The 25,716-nt window shown below is 39.7% G+C and overlaps 1 long non-coding RNA gene across 1 annotated transcript; it reads left to right on the top strand.

Annotated features, from left to right (window-relative positions):
* The first annotated feature begins 416 nt into the window (after positions 1 to 416).
* On the top strand, positions 417 to 15,585 carry LOC148848866 (uncharacterized). The gene is made up of 2 exons (XR_016101389.1): positions 417 to 1,624; positions 14,821 to 15,585. It is a non-coding gene; the product is annotated as an uncharacterized LOC148848866 (long non-coding RNA).
* The last annotated feature ends 10,131 nt before the right edge of the window (positions 15,586 to 25,716 follow it).

Raw genomic sequence — 25,716 nt, forward strand, 5'->3', positions numbered from 1 at the left:
CATCTTCGTCTAAAAAGATTCCATTCTGAGGCTTTGTATTAGCCGAATCAAACCTTATTCAGCTCTGACTAATCTGAGCCCATTTAAGCCACTATGACCCCACCAATGAACTCAGAATGTCCAAAAACCCCACCCCATGAAATTTCATTCAAAACTACCCTCGTTTGTCTCTTCATCTAAAAAGATTCCATTTCGGCCAATCTCATTAGTCCTCACACATAGAACCCCCATTTACAGTCAGACCCATCTCAACCCTCCACTCTTAACCCAAAATCTTAGCCATTCCTCCAAAACCCCAATTTGACCACCCTCTGACCCGGTTTAGTCCAGCTTACCAAAATACCCCTTGGATCCCCCAAAAGCATAGAATTGCCCCTGCCCCATTATAAAACCAAAATGAAGCTCTCGGTTAACCTAATCTAGAGGAAATTGAGGGGAGTACTGTTCATTATCATCTCCGCTCGAGCCAGCGATAGAGCAACCAAGGATCTCCTTCCTCCTCAGGCTTCTACCGACTCACATTCATTACTTTCTCTCTTGGTTTTTACTCCTTCCTCTTCTCTCTTCTTATTCTTTCCGCCGGATCTATTCTCAGATAGTGAGACATTATTCATCTCCTTCTTCATCCAAATCTGGATATATAACGGCAGCACAGCGGCGAACGAACCCCCTTCAATTTCTCCTTCTCGCCCTGTAAAACTCTCCCTCCATTTTCTTCCTTCATTTCTTTCCCTCCCCACATCCATTGCACCTTCATCGCCTATCCCATCGTTAATGTGAAGCAGGAGTTGCAAAGCAAGCTCCCATATCGACAAACCCCCTGTGCAAATGAAGCATTTTACGTCTGATCACCAGTTCTCCCATCTCTATCTTCATCGTCAGCTCGTTCAATAGTGTTGTTAATTGAAGCCTTCCTCCTCCTCAAACTCCCCTGTTTAAAAACTGTTCGCCAAAAAACTGTCATTGGTGATTGGAAGACTGAAACTTAGTTGAAGTTAGCCCCATCTAATCATGTTGGATTGAACTCGACATTGTTGGTATTCCCGTACAGATAGTACTTAGCCACATTCTCCTCAAGCAATTCCTCATCTTATTCTATGTGTTCTGGTTTTCTTCCTCTCTCAGTGTTTTATTGTCATATGTAGTTGGGAGTAAAGGGAATGGGTTGACTCAGCCCAGGTACCTCTTGATACCTGAAGAGATGGGAGATCCATCATATGGATGGTCAAACCTTACAAGAGGTTGGGCAAAATTTCAAAAAATTTCTTTTCTCCCATCTGAGAATCGCATTCCCTAATTTAGAAAACTGCATTCTTGAATTCAAAACTAGACCAGATCTGAAACCAAAAGGGAGGAGAGAAATATACCTGATATGAAGTAACAGTAACTCCCAATGAAGGTGTTCACATCCAAGGAGAATACCAAAACCGCCTCCACTGAAGATGACATAGTGTGTGGTGAAACAGGATCAACAGGACGGCTCTTTAGTAAGAACCAGAATTCTTCAGCAAGAATGAAACAAGGGCTGGTGAGCATGACTTTAGATTGTTTCTTCATCCAAGAAACAATATCAAGGACCTTTCTTGATCGGATCCACAAGTGGAGATCGAACTAGGTAGGGATGGTAAGAACATGAGAGAACTTTGCAGATTGTTGTGTTGAAATTGAGGAATTCACCCCCTATTTATAGTCTTCTTTGGATCAGCCTCCTAATCTGATTAGGAGAGAGTTTCTTAATCCAAATCTGATATTTGGATCTGGACTCTTAAATGGATAAGACTTATCTTATCCTTCAGCTAATCCTAATCAGATTATAAATCAGATCTTGCCCCTTTTAATTAACCAACTTAAGCCTAGTTTGAATTAGGCTTTAGGCCCATTAAGCTTATGTGCTCACTTACTCCTTAGCCTACTGCCCAGTTGGATCTCTTTGTATGGCGTGGGACCCTTACATCAAACTATACGTCAGACACATGGGTTCAGCCCAGCCTGTGTTATAAGGCCTGGCCGAATTCACTGTAAAAGACAGTGAACCCCTGAGTCCATCACCATGGGCTCTTAATGGGCCCAACATTTACAATAAATGGTTCCTGGATCTAGACACCTTATGAAAACCCAAGAACTGTGGGCAGATGCAAGATTAGCCCATCAGGTATTACCCATAATGATCAAACACTGCCTGACAAGAGAGGACCTCTCCCTCGGCTGCAAGGTACAGTGTTGCACTCTCTACTCACATGGATCTTGGGAATTAAAACCTTTTGCAAACATTTTGAAACCATAAATATATATATATATATATATATATATATATATATATATATATATATATATATATATATATGTATATCTCTATATAAATATATTTTGCAAAAACAAATTTCAACTTTTGAAATCAACTGCCGGCAATTTAGGTTTTCCATTAGAGAGAGTGCATTCCCCGATCATTCACTTTGTCTGACAAAGGGGCTGATCCTATCACTATGATCACCCACTCAGGTGAATTCTCGAATTGTCCCAACATCTAGGTTTTGACCCAGTAAAAGATCTCACTGATTGGCATATCAAAGACAGCCCAATCCGACACCTAGTGCAGTACCATAATCGAGTCTAGGGGTCAGGTGTAACATTCCAGTTTTGCCCATCTATCTCCAAGGTCCAAGGCAATACTGGAATTTGGTCCGGTTCAGGGTTTCAAGAAAACCCACACTACATGTACCTTAGGATTTCATTTTCTTTTCTTCTTTGTTTCGAGAATAAGCTATTTCATTTGAGAATCATGTGATTAATCTTAAGATTTCCTCTTGTTATTGTCATCGTTCTTCGCTACCACCGATTGTATTTTATTCTACCCGCCCTCTGAAATTAATTCCGTCATGCTAGGAAAAATTAATGCAATAGCTATTAGTACAGTTCAATTAATTGTCCTAATCTATTTATTTGTTTTAGAAATTAGTATGGCCTATGATATTTGAATCTTTTGTAGTGTTTAGTTGGTTTATATTCTCTCTTGTTAATATCTTTCATGCATGTTTAATCAAATCCTTCTGGTAGTTAGATTATACTCTCTTGTTTGAGTGTTTCTCCTTAAATGAATATCCCACTGAGCAATAAAGTTCTTAAGGTAACAAACATGCTCGTGGGTGGGCAATAAATAAAATAAAAAATATAATAAAATATGATCATGGTGTTTTCCTTGTGATGCTTTGTTATTTGTTGGTTTGATTCGTTGAATAATCATCTATCTTGCATTTATGCTTATTCGAGATCAACATGTGGGCCCCACCTATTGGACCTGAGAGAGGGGTGCCTAACCCCTTCCCTCTCCCATCCGAATCTTTCCTGGACTAGTTTGGACTAGTGCCTTGGATTTTGGAGTCACTATTAAAATAAAAGCATTTTAAAAATCATTTTCCGAGGTCCCATCACCTCCAGTTCCTAAACTGATGGATGGCGACTTCATTTCTAGTCCAAGTGGCAAGTGAGCCCGTTTCCCGACGCTCACAGACTGGCGACTCCATTGGGGAGATCTCAGACCACAGGTGGGGCCCACATGGGACCCATTTGGGCCTAATTGCTATTTTTTTTTTGTTTATATGCATGCTTATGTCTTATTTCCTTTTGTTTTAATAATGGTTGCTCTTTTTTTTTTATAATTAGATTGTTGTTTACTATTGTATATCTGTTATTACTTATCTGCTCACTTACACTCTACACACATCATTTTGCATTAGTTCTAGCATCCTATGTCCCATTACGAGAGAGGTTAGTAAGTGGTCAAGACGCGATGGACTCTGCTCCCCATGGTAGCACACAAAGCCCCCATACCAGCTACCAACCAGAAAAGCTCGTTTGTCTAACGGGTGGAGGTTTGAAGGCTGGCGATCTTGTTGGAGCCTTGAGTCTAGGTGTCAAACTCTCCCCTTCATGCATTATTGTCCACGTGTTAGCCTAGTCAGTTAGGGTGCCAGCCACCTTTGTTTTGTTTGTTTGTATGCCCCTTGTGGGGTCCACATCAAATAACAACATAAAATCAAAAATATAAAAAAGATAAAAGTAAATAAATAAATAAAGAAATCAAGAGTCCAAAAAGATAAAAAAGGGTAAAAAACCAAAGATTAAAGAAATAAATAATAAAAATACATATAATAATAAAAAGAAAAAAGGTAAAAAGAAAAAAAATAAATAAATAAAGGTTGTAGTAAGGTTTAGTTAAGCACAAATATACATAAAAGAAAATAAAAAAACAAATAAAAAAATTAAAATCCAAAAAAGTGAAATAGAAAAAAAGAAAAAAGGGTAAAAAAAGAGAGAAAGATAAAAAAATAGAAAAAATTAAACAAAAAAGTAAAAAAAAATCAAAAATCAAAATTCCCAAAAAAAGAAGAAAAACCAAAATCAAATAAAGAGTCAAAATATAATAATAAATCAAAAAAACAAAGAGAAAATTAAAGGGGAAGTTTTAAATAGGAAAAAGAAAAAGAATAAATAATAAATACATAAAAATGTAAAGAAAACAAAAAATATAAAAAAAAATCTAAAATATCCAAAAATAAAGCAAAGTGTCAAAAACAAAATAAAATAAAAGGCAAAAGTTATAATATAACAATTGTAAATAAAAAGATAAAAATATATGAAAAAAAAATCAACCAAAATAGAAATACAAACAAAATAAAAAAAAGGAAGAGACAAAAAAAGAAAGAAAAGAGAGAAGAAAAAAAGAAGAATTTTGAGAAAGAGGGAGAAATAAGGCTTGATTTAAATGCATGGGGGCTGAAGCTTTGCAAATTTTCAAAATCCTGGGTCTCTTGAAAATGAACAAGGCTGGTTGAATTATGAGATGTTCTGTCTAGATTCGTGAAGGTTAAGGAGATGTTGGAGGACAAAATGGAGATGAAATATTGGCTATCCAAAGAAATAATGAAAAAGGGAATTTGGAGGTGTGGGTCATGAAGATGGCCAACAACAGTTGTAAATCCTAGACCCAAACCACCATTACAGGTTCTTCTAGTTGATTCATTTAGAGAGTTTAAGTCCAGGTAGTACTTGTTTGCCTGTCAAACCAAGCTATTATTCAAGCTAAATCGTCCTATTGAAGTTGCATCAAGAGGCCATTCTTTCGTATAGTCAGTTTTTCTATATACTATGGAGGTGATCATTTGAGATCTACTTAAGATTGAAATGACGAAATGTACCTCTTAAAGCTAGTGCTGGAACTGGAAATTTTGACTCACCATCTATCTTTCACCTCTAATTTCTACAACAGTCATGGAGACTTACAATATAGGTTGGTTTCCACTCTTTGGATCCATTTCGTGCTTTTCTGTAATCTCAGCTGAGAAAGCATAGTGTGAGAAGCTTTCAGTTCATGAGATCACAAATACAGTCTTTGAGCCATCAAATGGCCAAGTGTAATCCAAGGCATGGGAAACATATGGCCTACTATTGGATGTATTGGGGATATGTTGTTCCCAAGAATGTCATTGCTACAGTCGTAACTGATGTGGCATAATCCAGATGCTCCCTGCTGGAGACGATCTGGCCGCCAACAACGATGAGAATTGGGGTAACCTGCAAGAGAGGAGTCAGAGATCCCAGTGTGGCTTACCCAACGGGGACACTCCAATAGATAAGTTAGCACATAGTAGCTGTAGTAGAGGGCTGGAAGATGATAATAGTGAGTTTGAGAGCTAGAGAGCAAAGATTACGCATATACATACATAAAAAACATCATACCTTCGCCCCTGGGGGTTGGTGGAGCGGTTCCTAGATCCTCGCTATGATGGGATCCATTTGCTTGTTAGGTGGGTAAAATTCCACCAACCTGTATGATTGCCTGCTCCCATCTGAACTGGGGAGTGGGTGAGCTAATAAAGCCATTACAAGGTATGATCCTGTAAGATGCAGAGTATGGTGATGAGATCTCCGAGGTTGTCATGTGGTGGTCGGTCTGATTAGGAGGCGACCTGCCAGTAAGGTGTTAGGCTGCTTGTAGCGGACTGAGTAGTGGTGAGCTTCTTGAGCTCGGGCTCCTTAGATCCAACCTGGTATGAATGCCAAAGTGCCTTGGGTTCGAGGTGGCCCTAGTGTGACCTTGCGCCGAGGTATACTCATCTCGAGGTGGCCTTGATCGAGGTGGTCCTGTTGTCTGAGCTTGATCCGTTGCGGACTTGGTATCGTCATCCTGGTCACGATCCGATACCGGGGTGACTTCAGTTCAGGGTATCAAGGTACCCGAGGTTTCTTTGTAGCGAATTGATCTGTCACTTGTGTCGAGTCATGTCCACGTGCCGATCTGATCATGTTGAGTTATCACTTATGCCGAGTCATGCCCATGTGTCTCCTTGTTACGAGTTCGGGCCAAATTCCCCTTCATCAATTTCCCCCACTCCTCGAGCTAGGGGTCTTGACCTGGTTCGAGGAGTTCACTGAAGGGAAAGAAAACCATCATATGGACGCCCAAGATTGCGGAATAAAGGGGGGGCGAATTTCAAAAATTTTTCTTTCCCTTCAACTAGGAATCGAATTCCCTATTTAGAAAATAATATTTTCAAGGATCATTCTTGAACCATAAACTGAACCAGATCTGAACCAAAAGGAGGAGGAGAGATAATACCTGATACAGAGAAATAATATCTCTCAACGGAGGTGTTCACGCCCAAGGTAGAAACCAAAATCTGCTCCCACTGAAGATGGCGCAGTGTAGGGTGGAGCAGAATCAACAGTGTCCTTCCTAAGAACTTGATTCTTCCCAAGAATCACCTGGGCGGCTAGTGAATACAACTCCTACCAATCTTTTCTCCAAAAGATTGGAATCAAGATCTGATCTTGATTTCTCCCAAGCAATGGAGACGAATTGCTATAGGCGGCGGCTACAGGAAGGAGGCGGCTAGAGAGAATTTGCAGAGTGCAGAATTCTCTCCTCTGTGATCTCAGCTCTAAAGACAAGACTGTTGCTGGTGATTGTGTGTCTAAAGGCTGCCGCCCCCTCTTCCTTTTATAGACTTAAAGGGATCAGCTCCTAATCCCATTAGGAGTTGCTAACCCAAATCATATCTAGATTAGAAGTCCCTTTAAGATAAGGGATAAACCTTATCTTATCTGCAGATTAGATCAGCCAGTTCCTAATCTAATTAGGAAGTTTCCAAATCTAAATCTCATTTAGATCTTGGACTCTCTGAGTGGATAGGGTGTGGGCCCAATCCTATCAGCTGATCTTATCTCAGAATTCGCCCCTTAAAGACTAATCAAATTAGCCCAGTTCGAAATGGGCTTAAGGCCCATTTAGGGTTATGTATTCATTAAACCTTCCAAACTGCTGCCCAGTTGGGCTTCCTTGTATGGCGTGGGACCCAAACATTGATCTACACATCAACCACATGGGTTCAGCCCAGCCTTTGTTACAAGGCCTGGCCGAATACACTGTTATGGACAGTGCACCCCCTGAAACCCATCAGATGGGCTCTATGGGCCCAACACTTACCCTAAGTGGTCCCTGGGCCAAGCCACCTTGTAACACCCAGGGACTGTGGGCAAATACAAAATTAGCCCATCAGGTATTATCCTCAATGGCCTTACACTTAACCACTCAGCCCATAATGATCATACACTGCCCGACAAGAGATGACCTCTCCCTCGACTGCAAAGAACAGTATTGCACTCTCTCAAGTATGGATCCCGGGAATTAAAACCTTTTGCAAACATTTTAGAAACCATAATGTATATACTTTTATATCTCATATAAAATATATTTTGCAAAACAAATCTCAACGATTGAAATCAGCTGCCAACAGTCTTGGTTTCCATCAGTGAGAGTGCATCCCCGATCATTACCTTTGTCCGACAAAGGGGCGGATCCTGTCACTATGATCACCCGCTCAGATGAATTCTCAGACTGCCCCAACATTCCCAGGTTTTGACCACCGTTAAGGATCTCACTGATTGGTATATCAAAGACAGCCCAATCCGACACCTAGTGCAGTATCATAGTCGAGTCTAGGGGTCGGGTGTAACTTTCCAGTTTTGCCCATCAATCTCCAAGGTCCAGGGCAATACTGGAAATCTGGTCCAGTTCAAAGATTCAATTAATCTCACACTGTATGTGCCTAGGGTCTCACCCCGGTAGCTGAGACCAGCTACCCCAACCGACTTGGTGGCACCACAGTGTCAGCCTTGTTAGGATAGGTCTCCCTAGACCGACCCACTGGCTGTGAACATTCTAAACTAGCACGAGTCTCATTAAGTGTTCAGTTTAAGGGTATTACACAGAAACATACCAAGGAAACATGAATCAAATATGCACTTTTATTCATTTACAATAAACTCATAAAGTACATCAATTTGATTGAAGCTAAGGGCATACAAAACTGTCTAACATTCATGATGTGACAAGTGGATTTGGCTCGAAGTCCAAGCTGCTCTATCAGATAGGTCGTGTGCGGTTCATGCGCGGATGTCATGCGGTCTATCAACTCTGCGGACACCAAAAAGCGCGCTAAACTATTTTGGACCTCGAGGGTCGTGTAGCCGGTTTTCTTAGGAGTCGTTAGATTGCTTTGATCTCAACCGTTGCTTCTCCGGTGCAGTGGCTATAAATAGGGGGGACCCGAGGCATTTTCCTCACCACAAACTTACCAGCCTTTGATTTGAGGTTGCACCTAGCTTCTTTTAGCTCAAATTTTCTAATTCATCGCTTTCTTCTAGTTCGGTCATTCTCCCTTGGTGAGTCTTCCTTAGCTTCTTCCTTTCAGTTTGGTTCAGTTCCTTTTTCTTTTTTAGTTTAGATTGTCAATGTCTTCCTTTAGTTTTGGTAGTATTTTAGATGAGGCCGAGGAGTGACGGGGTTTGTCGAAGCCCTCAAAATTAGTACTAGTCCCACAATAAGATATTTGCAGTAAAAGTGGTACTAGGTCAAATCCCACAGGGAGCAAATCAGTAACCTCTTAGCCGAATGGATACTATAATTTAGTGGAAAAATTTAATAACTAGAATTAAAAGAATAAGAAAGCACTTAAACAAACAAGTGAAAAATCAGTCTTACCGAATTCTGGTTCAAGGGTTCGGGTTGAATCGATTGGCCATTGATCCTAGGTACAATTCAACGTTCTTGCAATTCAAGCATTTAACCTTAGATTTACTAGGATAGCCATAATAAACCTTGTGTTTTCCTAATTCAGTTGACCAAACCCAGCATTCGATCAACACTTATCACCACTCAACTGGGTACGATAGCGTTCCATGTTAAACAATGATAGCATTAAGATTTGTGAAAACAGTTAAACCAAAATAACAATAATTGAGATAGCTGCAATTATTGAATTTTGTTCCATAGATTCCTTTAGGTTGAACAATGATAAAACATTGGTCAAAGGCTGTCACGAACAATTGACCCAAAAAGATATCAACCTAATTGCTACTTGTACCATTCTTCGTGACAATTACGGATCACCGGAATCATGGATAGAAATAGGAAAATCAACATTAATTCAGTTGTCAACTAATTAGCATCAATGTCTAATAAAAATATGCACAAGAATCAATGAATACTTAAATTAGAAAGCAAGAAAATAAAGTAACTACAGAACCTCACAATGACACAATCGAATCTCCCCCTTGAACCAGAAAAAGAAGCTTAGCTACTCAAGATCTGCGCAATCTCCATGCTTTTCTTCTCCATAGCCAAACTACCTTCTTGAGCTTCTTGGGCTCTTGATGATCTCTTAGATCTTGGAATGAGTGATGCTAGAGCTGGTTCACCTCCCTCTTTATATAGCCAAAGGAGAGGGCTGTTTTCCAACTCCTTCTAGGAGATCATCTTATCTTTAGGGAGTCTTAATCTTATTTGAACTAATCCTATCCTATCTCTTATCTAATCCCCAACTTTCTTATCCTTATAGGATTACATTCAAAGTTTAGATCTAATAAGACTCTCTCCCTCTTGGGAGATTATATTCGAATTAGGACTCTAGACTCTTGTATTCGAGTTGGGCTTCTCTGTTACTTGGGCTGCTTCCAGGTTTTTCTGCGAGTTGGGCTTCAGCTGTTAAATGGGCCTGGCTGCGAATTTTCTCCGACTTCGGGCCCGGTTTCATACTCGATGTGGACCGAAGCAGTCAATGATCAAAACATAAAAGTTGTGGGCCCTTCGTTCTTCTTTCTAATGTTTCTTGAATTGCCCAATTCGGAGTCCGGAATTGCGGGTTAGGCCCAGATCACTGACTATCGCCGAAACTATGCAAAATCACCCGAATTGGCATGTTTCCTTCCAATTGCCTTCTTTATTGCCCTGAATCGAAATACAAGAGTAATGAGTGCATTTAAGTGTTAAAATAATAAAAAAAAATGAAAATTAGGGGACAAAAATAGGGTTCTTTTTAGTCTTATCAAGGAGGGTATCTCGGCCTAGGTCGGTAGCCGAGATGAGGCTACTTCGGGTCCAAGGTTAGTCCATGGTTCTCCCAAGGTGCAGTCACCCTAGGATGCACGAGAGGCCTCGGGTAACCTGGCATCCACTTCTCATTCAGGTCAGGTGCTGGACCACTTCGGCTCCTCAACAATGGCTTTGGACAGGCTTTGGGCTTTAGTACACTAGTAGAACCTTCTGGGCGAACTATCCTATAGTCTCCCTGTAGGTAACTTCCCTTGGGAACACGATCACAATGAGATCGTGATTTTTGAAGAGCAGCTCATGGCTAGTCTTTGCTTGCCTTTGCGCCCCTTGATCATAGAGGTCCTGAAGTTTTTCAACATTACCATACACCAATTACACCCGAACCCCATCCGAAATGTAGTAGGGACCATCTCTCTTTTTTACGAGTACTGTCTACCCCTTGACCTCGATATTTTTTCTTCTATCTTATCGATCAAGAAGAACTCTTCTTGTGTCCTTCCTGAGCATAGGCGAACCTACTACCTATCTCATCGCCCGGGCTATAAGCTTTTGCACGAATTACCCATTGGAGGGCCGTCATTCAGGATTCCGATGTTAGGCTGGACCTGAAAACAAGGGAGACGCAGTCTTGGGTGAAGCTCGGCTTCGACTATAAGGACTACCTTGCTGAAGACAAGTTTGTGCAGGCCAACTTGAGTCCTGGTAGGTCGCCTTTGTTTTTTTTTTTTTTTTTTACTTTTTTAAGGTTTTGATTAGTTTGTGGCTAACCTTTTGTTCTTGCAGCCGCCATGCCGGAGGTCAATGCCAGGAATCTTTTCAAAAGCATGCAGAAGGAGAAGAGGAAGGCGAAGAAGCCTCATCGGGATGCTAGCCCTTCAACCCCTATCCTGTCCAAGGTCCACACCGTGGAGTAGATCTCCGCCGAGCTCCCCTAGGAGGTGGTCCGCCCTCACCCTCCCGTGGTGGATCTGGATGAAGAAGAGGGAAGTGCTCGGCAGCAAGAACCAGAGAGCACCCCAAAGCTAGAGCCGGAAGTTGTTCGGTCTCCCGAGTTAGTGAGCACTTCTAGACATTGATACGAGCCTCCGAAAAGGAGTATCCTGTCTCACCAGTTCGGGATTTGCAAGAGCGAGGAGGCCATTTTCTCTGAGTAGGTCCCAGATTGGGCCGAAATGCCTACGACTCGACTTGGTACTCGAGCTTCCAGTCACTGCATGGTGGTAGGTGCTTTTACCTTATATTTCTTGTTTCTTTGTGAATTTTTCAAAAATGTACTTACTTCGTCTTTTCCTTGCCAGGTAAATGTTAGCAAAAGGATTGGGCCTTTAACCTTATCCACTCTAGGAGACCAAATTCAAATCAGATTTGAATCTGGTAACCTCTTAATAAGATCAGGAATAAGCTAACTTAATCTAGACATAGGATTAAGATAATCCTTATCCAAATACTGATTTGGATTGGGATAACTCCTAATTTAGGAGGTTTCTTAATCAAGAAGAAAGGATGAGAAACCCTAAGAAAAAAAAAGAGATTTTTGAACCAAGGGTTCAAGAAAGAAAGCATCTTGTGAACTGAGATTAGATCTCATACACACTCTAGAGAGAAGAGAAGCAATTCAACCATCTTCATCCTAGGAGTTCTCCTCCAGCCACCGCCACTCCTTCTTGCAAGATTTGATTTTTGCAAAAGAATGAAATCAAGAAATCAATTCTTGACATCAGTCTTGCAGAAAAGACTATAAAAGATTTGGTGCTCAGAGTTTCCAGAGGGTTCTTGAGAAGGATTCAGTGTGTAGGACACACTCTGTTGGTTCCATTCCACTTACAGTTGTGTCATCTTCAGTAGGAGCGGATCTTGGTGTCCTCTTTGGGCGTGAACACCAACTTTGGGAGATACTGCTTCTCTGGATCAGGTATAATCCTCCATTTTCCTTTTGGTTTAGATCTGGTTCGATTATGATTCAAGTAGGATCCTTAAATATTGTATTCTAAATTTAGGGAATACGATTCTCAGTTGGGAGAAGGTAGGAAAATTTTTTAAAATTCGCCCACCCATTCCGCAATATTTTTGGCATCCATAAGATGGACCCTACCATTCTTTCAGGCCGTGCTAGGCCGTCAGGCACAGACTAATTGAAACCAAAGTTGGTAGAGCTGCTTAGTCTGTTAGCTCCCTGCATAGTCTTTGAGTTCATAAAAAATGGAAACTTATAAAGCGAGAGCTTCAATTTCTAAAAAGTGAGGACTTAGCTTTTTGGGAGATGAGGACTTAGCTTTTTGTAGGATGAGAACTTAGCTTTTTGTAGCGTTTCCCACAGAACCATAGAGGGGCGCCGACTACAAGAAGCAGTATGGTGATCTAACCTATGCAGGCAGACAGGAAATGAGGTTGCCCCCCGGAGATGTTTGCTTCGTTGTGCTATCTGGCATTGCTTAAAGAAGCCATGGGTTTGGTTTTGAGCTTGAGATTTTGGAAATGGAAACAAGGGTTTTTAGTAACAAGTTCCCACAGATGGCGCAAATAATGTGGCGTAATCTGGCTGCTCCCTGCTGGAGACGATCTAGCTGCTAGCAATGACAAGAACTGGGTTAACCTGGAAGAGAGGAGTCAGAGATACCTAAGTGGCTTACCCGGTGAGGACACTCTGATGGCTAAGTTAGCACACAGTAGCAGTAGTAGAAAGCTAGAAGATGAAAATAGTGAGTTTGAGAGCTAGAGAGCAAAGATTACGCATACACATACATAAAAAACATCATACCTTTGCCCCTGGGGGGTGAAGTCTTTATATACTAGGGTCCTCGTGGGTTGGTGGAGCGGTTCCTAGATCCTTGCTGTGATGGGATCCGTTTGCATGTTAGGTGGGTAAAATGCCACCAAACAGTAAGATTGCCCGCTCTTGTCTAAACCGGGGATTCGGTGAGCTAATATAGTCATTACAAGGTATGATCCTATAAGATGCAGAGTATGGTGATGAGATCTCCCAGGTTGTCATGCGGTGGTCGGTCTGACTAGGAGGCGAATTGCCTGTAAGGTGTCAGGCTGCCTGATAGCGGGCTGAGTAGTGGTGAGCTTCCTGAGCTCATGCTCCTTAGATCCAACCTGATATGAATGTCGAAGTGCCTTGGGTCCGAGGTGCCCCTGGTGTTACCATGCGCCGAGGTATACTCATCCCGAGGTGGTCTTGACTGAGGTGGTCTTGTTGTCCGAGCTTGATCCGTTGCGGACTTGGTATTATCATCCTGGTCGCGATCCGATACTGGGGTGACTTCAGTTCGGGGTATCAGGGTACCCGAGCTTGCTTTGTAGAGAACTGATCTGTCACTTGTGTCGAATCATGTCCACGTGCCAATCTGATCATGTTGAGTTGTCACTTATGTCGAGTCACGCCCACGTTTCTCCCTGTTACGAGGTTGGGCCAAATTCCCCTTCATCAGTAACAATCAAGACCAAGAAGACAGTTCAATATGTTGGCTTGTGTTCAATCGGTTCTAAGTGTTGGATCAGCTAGCTATCAATCTCCAATAGTAGTCCCTGAGAGTGATCTGGCAAGGGTACAACGTGCTATGCAACAATATTGTAGCGGCCAAATGTTTTCATGCATTGACCACAAATTTTGTTATATATGCAAAATGAACATTTGTTCAATAGTATGTTACGTTGGTGAAATTATAGAAAAAATGGAATTCTCAGAAGCCCATGAGGATTTGGCATCTCTCTTATCCATGTGTTATTAACTATCTTGGCGATATATATTCGATGCCAGAAAGGCAATTCAGTGGCTTAATCGATGTTTATGGGAAGTCATGCAAATCCATTGGTAGTGTTGGTCTTTACCATGGTTTCAACATTTGTGTTGGGACTATTGTTTATTGTGGTCTCTATTTTGGAAGATGTGGTTCTTTGAAATTAATGTTTTTGGCAGTAAAATTATAGGATGATTTCTTTGCTAGTTTTGCATTGGGTTGGTTCATTAGAAATGGTGTCGGCCTCGGCTCATACCCAATTGACACTGCCCAATGAAGAAGTGATGATGACCTCATGTGGAGTCGTGAATGGGGGTGGCAATTGGGTGGGTTGGGTTAGGTTTGGTTTGGGTTGAGCTTCAATCCAATTCATCTAACCCGCCAATTCATTAATGACCCTTTTATATAAAATTAAATGGTTTGGGTTCAACCCAAACCCGATTTAACCCAATCTAACCTGCGCAAACCAATTAATCTTATAATTATGGACTTAAAAAGCAAACTAACTCTCTCTTAACAAGTAAGTTGGTTATAGCTTGGTGGTAATTGTAATTATTATTTACACAACTGGTGAAAATTTAAATCACTGATGAGATGGAAAAGAACCCTATTTTTGTCCCCTAATTTTCATATTTTTTCATTATTTTAACACTTAAATGCACTCATTACTCTTGTTTTTCGATTCAGGGCAATAAAGAAGGCAATTGGAAGGAAACATGCCAATTCGAGTGATTTTGCACAGTTTAGGCGATAGTCAGTGATCTAGGCCTAACTCACAATTCCGGACTCCGAATTGGGCAATTCAAGAAGCATTAGAAAGAAGAACGAAAGGCTCACAACTTTTATGTTTTGGGTTTTGACTGATTCAGTCCAAATCGAATACGAAACTGGGCCCGAAATCGGAGCAACGTCGCAGCTAGGCCCATTTAACAGCTGAAGCCCAACTCGCAGAAGAACCTGGAAGCAGCCCAAGTAGCAGAGAAGCCCAACTCGGATACAAGAGTCTAGAGTCCTAATTCGAATGTAATCTCCCAAGAGGGAGAGAGTCTTATTAGATCTAAACTTTGAATGTAATCCTATAAGGATAAGAAGGTTGGGGATTAGATAAGAGATAGGATAGGATTAGTTCAAAGAAGATAAGATCAAGACTCCCTAAAGATAAGATGATCTCCTAGAAGGAGTTGGAAAACAGCCCTCTCCTTTGGTTATATAAAGAGGGGGGCGAACCAGCTCTAGCATCACTCATTCCAAGATCCAAGAGATCATCAAGAGGCCAAGAAGCTCAAGAAGGTAGTTCGGCTATGGAGAAGAAAGCATGGAGATTGCGCAGATCATGAATAACTAAGCTTCTTTTTCTGGTTCAAGGGGGGAGGTTCGATCGTGTCATTGTGAGGTTCTGTAGTTACTTTATTTTCTTGCTTTCTAATTCAAGTATTCATTGATTCTTATGCATATTTTTATTGGATATTGATGTTAATTAGTTTAACAAACTGAATTAATATTGATTTTCCTATTGCTATCCATGATTTCGGTGATCCGTAATTGTCACGAATAATGGTACAAGTAGCAATTAGGTTGATATCTTTTTGGGTCAATTGTTCGTGATAGCCTTTGACCAACGTTTTATCATGGTTCAACCTAAAGGAATCGATGGAACAAAATTCAATAATTGCAGCTATCTCAATTATTGTTATTTTGGTTTAACTGTTTTCACAAATCTTAATGCTATCATTGTTTAACATGGAACACTATCGTACCCAGTTGAGTGGTGATAAGTGTTGATCGAATGCTGGGTTTGGTCAACTGAATTAGGAAAATACAAGGTTTATTATGGCTACCCTAATAAATCTAAGGTTAAATGCTTGAATTGCAAGAATGCTGAATTGTACCTAGGATCGATGGCCAATCGATTCAACCCGAACCCTTGAACCAGAATTCGGTAAGACTCTTGTTTGTTTAGTTTGTTATTCATTTAATTTTAGTTATTAAATTTTCCCACACAATTACTTTATCCATTCGGCTAAGAGATTACTGATTTGCACCCTGTGGGATTCGACCTAGTACCACTTTTACTATAAATATTTTATTGTGGGACTAGATCTAATTTTGAGGGCTTCGACAAACCCATCAATCACATTATATGTATGTAATTTTTACACAAGCGGCAAAGCCATTTGACTACGTTTGAATTTCGGATTTGACCGGACCACATAGGTTCAAACTGGTCAGACCAACTTAAACCACTTAGGTTCAAGGGTGGTTGAACCATTTAGATCGGGATCTGTCCGGTCAGACTGGATCAGATCGGTCCAATCAATGGTGGATTTACTTGGACCGGACCCTATCAGGTTTGTGCACGGGATTGGGACCAGATCGACTGAACCGAACCGGGTCAATGTAAGTAATTCGGGTTAGTCTGGATTCGGGTCAAGTGTGTAGACATTGGTTGGATGGACGGTCCAGATCGTGCAAAGCATGCGAAGGCCGAATCATCCCAATCGAAACCGTTTCAAATTCGGGACGACTGGATCGGCTTGTACTGGGCCTGATCGGACTGTGTGGATATTGGCTGGACAGGATGACCCAAATTGGACATAGCAAGCGGTACCGAATCATCCCGCCTAGGGTCTATTTTAGATCCGGGTCAACTCGGATCAATATATGCTAGATCGGGTCAGACTGCGTAGAATTGGTCCAGACTTGGGTCATATTGATTTGGATTTATGTTGGGTGAAGTGTATTGATTCAAGACAAAACTAAATTTAGTCAATAATTAATAGAAAATTAAAGCATTAATTATAAATTATTTAATTCAAATGAAGAAAATTAAAAAAAAAGCCAAGGAATTAATACTTATGTCTATAATAGTTAAACCAATGGTTATCCATAACCCAACCCAATCCAACCCATTTAAATGGGCGGGTTGGGTGATGGGTTGATCACACAACCCGCCAAGTAAATGGGTGGGTTAGATACTGGGTGGGTTGTGTGGATTCATGGTGTGTCCGGAAGCATGTCATTAACCACTTTAGAACAACAGTTTAATATTTATAAAATTTTTTTTGATTCTCAAACAATTGCAAACATAGTAAAATAGTGAGAACGGGTTGTATCCAGAGGGAAGCGAGGGAAAAATCGTTACAAACTTTAATCTAGATAAAAGAACACAAAGGGAAGTTGCAAAATCACAAAACATTAATTAATTAAATTGGAATTCATTAAAAATAAAATCCGAACATTGTTGAAAGTGAAAAGTGCATAAAAATAAATAAATAACAGAAATAAACAAATAAATGAAATTAAATAAAAAGCTTGTAATCCGATCAGAGTTAGCAGTCTCCGGATCTCTCCTTTGACACTTGAACTTCTCGAGCTAGGCGTTCCGTCTTACCTGGCCAAATTCCAGATCTACAGAAAAGAAACAAAGCAAAGATTAAACTGAATATAAGAAAATTTACAGGAAGGAAAAATTAGACTAGAAATTAAAGAACAAAAGTTAAATCTAAAATTGAATTAAAATGGTTTGGATCCGATTCCAGAGGTGGCAGTAGTGGCTTTGGAGAACTGTAAGCAGGAACCCCTCCTCTTGCCTGGGCATTCTCCTCTTTCTCTACCCTTGAACAACTCAAATTTAACATTCCGTCTTACTTGGGGGCAGAATCCAACCCTTTCTCAGGAGTCCTTGGGTCCTTTTTATCGAAAAGGGTGGATACAATTGGGATTAGAGAGAAAGAGGGGGGTGGCAGCTGGGTTTTAGCAAAGATATGGGTGCCCTAGGGTTTCTAATGAAGGGTTAGGATGGTTCTGGGTTGATCATAAGGCTAAGAAGAAAAGAAGAGAACACCCAATATTATGTAGGGATGAGATTTGGGTGCCAAGAATTGGATGGCGAGGATTCAGACGCCTAAGGTTGAAAGGTGGAGATTAAAAGGAGTGGGTAGTGCCCTAGAGTGGATGGCTGAGATAGAGGATGGAATAGAGGGCTGAGATCTAGTGATTAGGGGCTGAATGGTAAGGATTAGAAGTTAGGTGGTGCCCAAGGGTTTAAAAGGTACAAAGAGAGTGCCCTAGAATGAATGGTGGACATTAGAAGAGGTGGTGGGTGGAGATTAAACAGCTAGGAGCGGATAGGGTGTGCTAAGGATGAAAAGAATGGGCTAAAAGGCACCCTAGGGTTTTCGAAGGAGAGGGGAGCATGCTAATATAGTAGGAGGGGCGCCATTCTGTGTTTAGCAAATAGGAGGTGCCCTCCTGTTCTCAATCTTTCACAAAAACACCCCCTCTCTCAGCCGGACTTAACACCAACTTCCCAAAAACTGTAATTCAGCCATGTAACTTCCCCAGTTTTCCCCAAAATTTGCATAAAGACCCTCAGAGGTCACAACATTGAATTTAACTAGGAAAAGGACATGTTTTGACTATCCTAAAGCCGGAAATACCCCTGAATTGATGCCCATAAGGCATCAAAATGCATAATTGTCACAACCCCCAACTTAACCATTGCTAGTCCCTTAGCAATGCAGCCTTAAAATTACACTGAGCATAGAGATCTTTCCTATCTCAAAATCATCCCTAACAGAATTAGTCAAGCATCCTAATTTCAACATTATCAAATTCTGTATAGATGGGTATTGGGCTTTAGGGTTGATACCGTCATGTTTTGAATATTATAGAAACTTGGCTTAAAAATCTTATTTACCCTTCCAATTGCAGACTTTCTTGATAAGTTGATATTGATTTTCTAAAAATCAGACAGGTATTCTTCTTATCATTTTTGACAGTGGATTTCTACCCCTAAACTTAATATGCACACTTATTTTTATTGCTACCTTCCACCATTTGACGCGAATCTCAATACTTGACTTAGGTGAAGAGACCCGATTACTAAGTGTTTGGTGAGTGTCTTTGGCATTCCCTTTTTCATTTGACACAAATCTCGACACTTGACTTAGGTGAAAAGACTCGGTTACTAAGTCTAGGGTTTCAATTAACCTTTTATTTATTTATTTTTAAACACTGTTCAGGGTAATCAATTGTCTCTAACAATTTGAAGAATTTTTGTCTAATTTCTCAATATTTTCTCTTCTTATCTTGGCAGGGGAAAACTTGGGGGTATTTTCCAATTTCTAAATGGTTTCGACAACATTCAAATAAAACCAATTTTGACTCCTATCATTTGTTACCAATTTCTACAAAATTCAATATTCTTCTATCAGTTTCCTTAACTTTTTATGTTTGGGAATCTCTTTTAATGGAAATAATTTTTTAAAATTTTCAGTGAAATTTAAATTCTACATATTTGAAGGCTTAGCTTCTCTTTCTTTTTCTCTCTTTCCTCACCCACCAACTTAAATCCCATTGCCTCTAATGGCATAACTAGAATGATGCAGAAAGGACTTGGGCCAAAGGGAACAATCAATAGGGTTTTCCTGAGGGGTTCAAGGTTTACCACTTGGTCTCGAATCAAGAAAAAGAAAACTCAAATCCTAACAACAGAAACACTAAAAACTACATTGCTTTGCCTCCCAACCAGCGCTAAGTTTAACGTCTTCAGTAAAACACATTTACTCACTTCTTGCATCCAAACTCTCAGACTCACTTTCTTCTTCATACTAGTAGGGCTCAGACTAGGCTAACTAGGGTGTAGAGAAGTCATCCATAAGATTGTCCACTGTATCCACATTGCACTCATCTTCCCCTAGGTTTGGATACTTAGAGGCACTGAAAACATTCAATCGGACCTTCTGTTCCCCAATTGAAATGTCCATTTTCCCTGATTTACAGTTAATGTTTGCATTGGCCATTGTTAGAAATGGCCATCCTAGGATTACCGGGTTATGGCTCAATTCCTCGGTTAGGGTCATGTCTAGGACAACAAATTCTATAGGGAAATAACAATTCTCTATCCTAACAATGATATCCTCGATAACACCTCGAGGAGTCTTGACCGACCGATCAGCGAGTTACAGAATTACAAGGGTAGGTTTCAACTCGCCGATCCTGAACCTTTCACAGATGATGGACGGAAACAAATTTACACTAGCACCAAAAACTTGGTGTATCCAGAAGTGTGTCGTTAACCACTTCAGAACACCAGTTTAATATTTATAAAATTTTTTCCTACTCTCAAACAATTACAAATGTAGTAAAATGGTGAGAATGGGTCGTATCTGATAACTCTGCATTTTGATGCCTTAAAGGCATCAATTCAGGGGTATTTTTAGTTTTAGAATAGTCAAACTGTGCCCTTTTCCCAGTTAAATTCAACGTTGTGACCTTTGAGGGTCTTTGTGCAAATTCTGTGCAAAACTGGGAAGGTTTCATGGCTGAATTGCAATTTTTGGGAAGCTGGTGTGAAGTCCAATTGAGAGAGGGGGTATTTTTGTGAAAAACTAAGAACAGGAGGGCGCCTCCTATTTTCTAAACCCAGAATGGCGCCCCTCCTACTATATTAGCATGCTCCCCTCTCCTTAGAAAACCCTAGGGCGCCTTTTAACACATTCTTTTCACTCGTAGCAATCTCTATCTGCCCCTAGGTGTTTAATCTCCACCCTCCACCTCTTCTAATCTCCACCACTCATTCTAGGGCACTCTTTTTATAGGTTTTAAACCCTAGGGCACCACCTAACTGCTAATCCTTACCATCCAGCCCCTAACCACTAGATCTTAGCCCTCCACTCCATCTTATATCTTAGTCATACACTCTAGGGTGCGACCCACATGTTTTAATCTCCTCTTTTCAACCTTAGGTGCCTCAATCTCCTCCATCCATTTCTAGGCACCCATGTCTCAGCCCTACATAATATTGGGCCCCTAACCACTAGATCTCAGCCCTCCACTCCATCTTATATCTTAGTCATCCATTCTAGGGTGCGACCCACATGTTTTAAGCCTCAATCTCCTCCATCCATTTCTAGGCACCCAACTCTCAGCCCTACATAATATTGGGCCCCTAACCACTAGATCTCAGCCCTCCACTCCATCTTATATCTTAGTCATCCACTCTAGGGTGCGACCCACATGTTTTAATTTTCTCTTTTCAACCTTAGGTGCCTCAATCTCCTCCATCCATTTCTAGGCACCCAAGTCTCAGCCCTACATAATATTGGGCACCCTCTCCTTCTATTATCAGCCTTAGGATCACCCCAAAACCATCCTAACCCTCCATTAAAAACCCTAGGGTGACCATAACTTTGCTAAAACCCAGCTTCCTCCCCCTTCTTTCTCTCTAATCCTAATTGTATCCACCCTTCTCTATAAAAAGGACCCATGAGCTCCTAAGAAAGGGTTTCTAAAAAGGACCCAGGTAAGACGGAATGCTGATCTTGAGAAGTTCAAGGGTAGAGGAAGACGGAATGCTGATCTTGAAAAGGACCCAGGTAAGACAGAATGCTGATCTTGAGAAGTTCAAGGGTAGAGGAAGAGGAGGACGCCCAGGCAAGAGGAGGGATTCCTACTTGCAGTTCGCCAACACCACTACTGCCACCTCTGGAATTGGATCCCAACCACTTTTACTTTATTTTAGTTTTAATTTTTGTTCTTTAAATTCTAGTTTCATTATTTACTTTCCGTGATTTATTTTGATTTTATTTGATCTTTGTTTCATTTTTTGTAGAACTGCAATTTGGCCAGGTAAGAAGTTCGAGGGTCAAAGGAGAGATCCAGAGACTGCTACCTCTGGTCGGACTATAGATTTTTATTTTGTTTCTTTTTGTTAATTTATTTCTGTATTAATTTATGTTTCTACACTTTTAACTTTCAGTATTGTTTGAATTCTATATTTTTCTCAGTTTAATTAATTAATTTTTATATTTCTGCACTTTCCTCTTGTATTCTCTTGTTTGGATTTGAGTGTATATTAATTTTTCCCATGCTTCCCAGTGGATACGACCCGTTCTCATCCCTTTACTGCTTTAGTAGTTGTTTGAGAGTCAAAAAAATTATAAATGATTAAAATGGTTTTCCGAAGTGATTAACAACACACTTCCGAATACACCATGTTTTTGGCGCTGTTGTCGGGGATGCACGGAGAAAAATTTTTATTTACTTTTTCTGGATCTGTTTCATTATTTTTTTTTCTTTTTCGTTTGATTACTTGATCCGTTATCTTAGTTTAATTCTTGTTTCTCTTTGATTCTGCAGGACGGAATAGCGAAAGGTTGGGTACCAGAGCTTTGCGGGACTATGGGACAGAAGAGAAGAGAAGAGAAATTGGATTGTGTTTCAAGAGTAGTCGTTCCATTTTACTTTTAATTTTCTTATTTTTATTTTCAAACTTTTTTTGGTAGAATAGTAACTTTTTATTTTTTTTATTTTATTGTTTTTCCTATATCCAATTTATTTTCTTTTAGTATTAATTTTTCTTCTGTTTTGTTTCCAGATCTATTTTTCTTTCTTTATTTTAATTTCTTGTTCAAATTTCTATCTTATTAGGTTTGTGTTTTTCTTTTATTTCAGATAAAAAACAGAAAAAAATTCGTTTATTTTATTTTATTTTATTTATTGCCGCATATTTTCTTTTGTTCATTTTATTTTCGATTTAATTTTTAGAAAAGCAATTTTCTTGTTAGAATTTATTTTGGTAGTTGTTAATAATTTTGCATAATTATTTCTTTTATTTTCTGTTTGTTAAAATCATTTGTTGCCTTATTTAATTTTTTTAGTAATTTAATTGAATAATTAATTTTTAACTAGGAAATTGTCTAAATTTTCGAATTTAAATTTAAGTTTCAAATTTGAATTTAAATTTAAATTTTAATTCAAATCTGAATTTGAATTTGAATTCGAATATGAATTTCAAGTTTTGAAATTTAAATTTAGAATTTTTAATTTAAAAAAAATCAAAAATCAAAAAATCAAAAAGAAAATTTAATATTTTAAAATTCTTGCATTTGCATTCCAACATTTAGGATTTCATATTCTAGAGCATGCATCATATAGGTTTATTTAATTGTTGAAATTATTTTGTTAGTTGTGAATGTGCTAGGTTTTCTTTGTGTTTTAATTATTTCTTGTGCATAGTTTATTTTATTCTTTTATGTTATATTGCTGAATTGCATTTTAGAAATAATTGTTCATGCATTGTAATTAGTTGCATTTGCTTTGTTTATTTTGTTACTTTTTCGTTATTCCATTTAAGGGCAATGCAATTGAAATAAGATAAGGTGGGGATTTCATCACCCTTCCTTGTTCCAAAAATCACTACCCATCATGTGCAGTTCACCCTAACCCTAATTTAAAATTTGGATAGCAAGATCCTTTAGGGAAGTCTCACATTTGGTTCAAAGGTGTTTGAATTTTAGAAAAACTTGTTTTTACATTCCATAACCGGTGGTTTGTGTCTAAGGAAAGAGGTTAAATGGCTATGCCTAAGCAGGTTTTGTGGTTACTTAATTAGGTCATTGTGAGAGAAAGGGGAGCCTCCCACATCACCACCTCTTACTTGGCTAACCAAAGGAATTGGTGTAATTCCAAGTGAACCTAAAAGGATTCACATTGGTTGAACCACTTGTTTAGGAAACACTAGGTCAATCCATAGGCCGTGTGTGTGAATTGCTTGCATTTTGTTAATTTTAAAACTTCAAATTTGAATTTAAATTTTAGGAATTTAAATTTTAAAATCTGAATTTGAATTTAAATTTCAAAAATTTAAATTTTGAATTAAAAAAATAAGAAAATCAAAAAACATAAAATATAAAAATATAAAAAATATAAAAAACATAAAAAAAGAGAAAATTTCAAAATTTGAGTATAAATTTTAGAATTTAAATTTCAAAATCCAAATTTGAAATTAAATTCAAAATTTAAATTTCAAATTTCAACAAGAAGAAAAAAGGGGTTAAAACAAAATAAGATAAAATGAATTCAATGGCCAGAGTTTGTGGAATGAGAAACTACTTCCAGCCCGAGCCATAGATAGATTGGAACCATGTATCCTAACAATAGGACAAGATTAATGGGATGGCACATAGAATTGACCAAGTCTTCGCATATCGTGAACAAAGTGGCCCATACCCAACCTTGTCATCCTATCCATCATGTTTCATCTGTACAAGCCCGACCCATCATGTTAGCCAGTGCCCTGCGATAGGCCCATGTCAACCAGTTAGCCCAAACCAAATACATGTGGCCAACAGATTTTTCCAACCCAATGCTAACCCTGGGTGGGAAAATCAGCCAAGCTTCACTTACAGGGCCCAAACCCAAGAAAACCCTTTGCCAGATAGGCACTCTCAATGGTCTGAAGCCTAGACCCACTGGGAGTACAAAGATTGCCCTAACTCCCTGGCCCAGCAATTTCAGTGGCCATAAGTACAGAGTTCATTCCAGCAAGTGTACCCTAGGAACTAACCAGTCCAACCATATCAGGCTTACCCTCAACCTCCTTAGATCCGTACAATAGATGATCAATTCATGCAGCTTCAGCAGTTGATCCTAAATCAGCAGCAGTCCATCAATATATTAGAGAAACGAATAGGAAAACTAGACGAAGCCAAGAAGAGGAGAGGAGTAGGGCAACTACCGAGTCAATCGATTGCGAACCCTAGAAATCAGCCACCGGGTTTTCCTCCATAGCAGATTCAAACACCTCTTAAGGACCCTTAGCTTGAAAATACCAAGGCTATTACAACCTTAGGGAGTGGGGGGATTTTAGAGGGCTCGTGTAAGAAGAATAAAATTGAAGAAGAAAAGGAATAAGAAGACCCTAAGTTGGGGAGAGAAGAAATAGGAAAGGAAAACTTAGAAGAAGAGCCCATAGTGAACCAACCCGTAGTTCCCTTTCCAACTACACTCACAGTCAGGCAAGTGTGAAAGAAGAAAGAGACTCGCAACGAGGAGAGTAGGGAAGTCCATATTAATTCCCCTTTCCTTGTCGCGATCCAAAATATCCCAGCCTATGCCAAGTTCTTAAAAGAGTTATGTACTCAAATGATGGAGCCACGATCGACCCCACAAAAAATGATGCTCTCGGTAGATGTTAGTGCACCTCTCCTAAACCAACTTCCCCAAAAAATGAAAGACCCTGGTGCTCCTCTCATAAGTTGTGTCATCTTTGGAATCACCTTCGATCGGGCCTTATTGGATCTAGGGGTCAATATAAATATGCTTTTGTCCATTCATGACAGGTTTAGGATAGGCGAGTTAGAACCTACCCCAATAATTCTGCAACTCGCTGATTGGTCAGTCAAGACCCCTCGAAGTGTTATTGAGGACGTCATTGTCAAGCTAGAGGGCTGTCACTTCAGTAGATTTCATCATCCCAGACATGACCCTAACTGAGGAACTGAACCACATCCTGATAATCTTAAGAGGTTTGTTTCTAGCAATGGTTGATGCAAATATCAACTGTAAATCGGGAGAAATGGACATTTCATTAGGAGAGTAGAAAGTTCAGTTAAACATTTTCAGTGCCTCTAAATATCCAAACCTAGGGGAAGATGAGTGCAAGGTGGATATAGTTGATGATCTTTTAGATGCCCTGCCTACCCCGTGGTTAGCCCAATTTGAATTCTATCTATCAGAAGATGAAAGTGAGTCATGGAGTACAGATGGAATGGTGCGTGAATGTATCCGACTGAAGAC

This window comes from Nelumbo lutea, chromosome 6, assembly GCF_056320005.1.
Source record: "Nelumbo lutea isolate HS-2025 chromosome 6, American lotus-T2T, whole genome shotgun sequence".
NCBI classification, from domain to species: Eukaryota; Viridiplantae; Streptophyta; class Magnoliopsida; order Proteales; family Nelumbonaceae; genus Nelumbo; species Nelumbo lutea.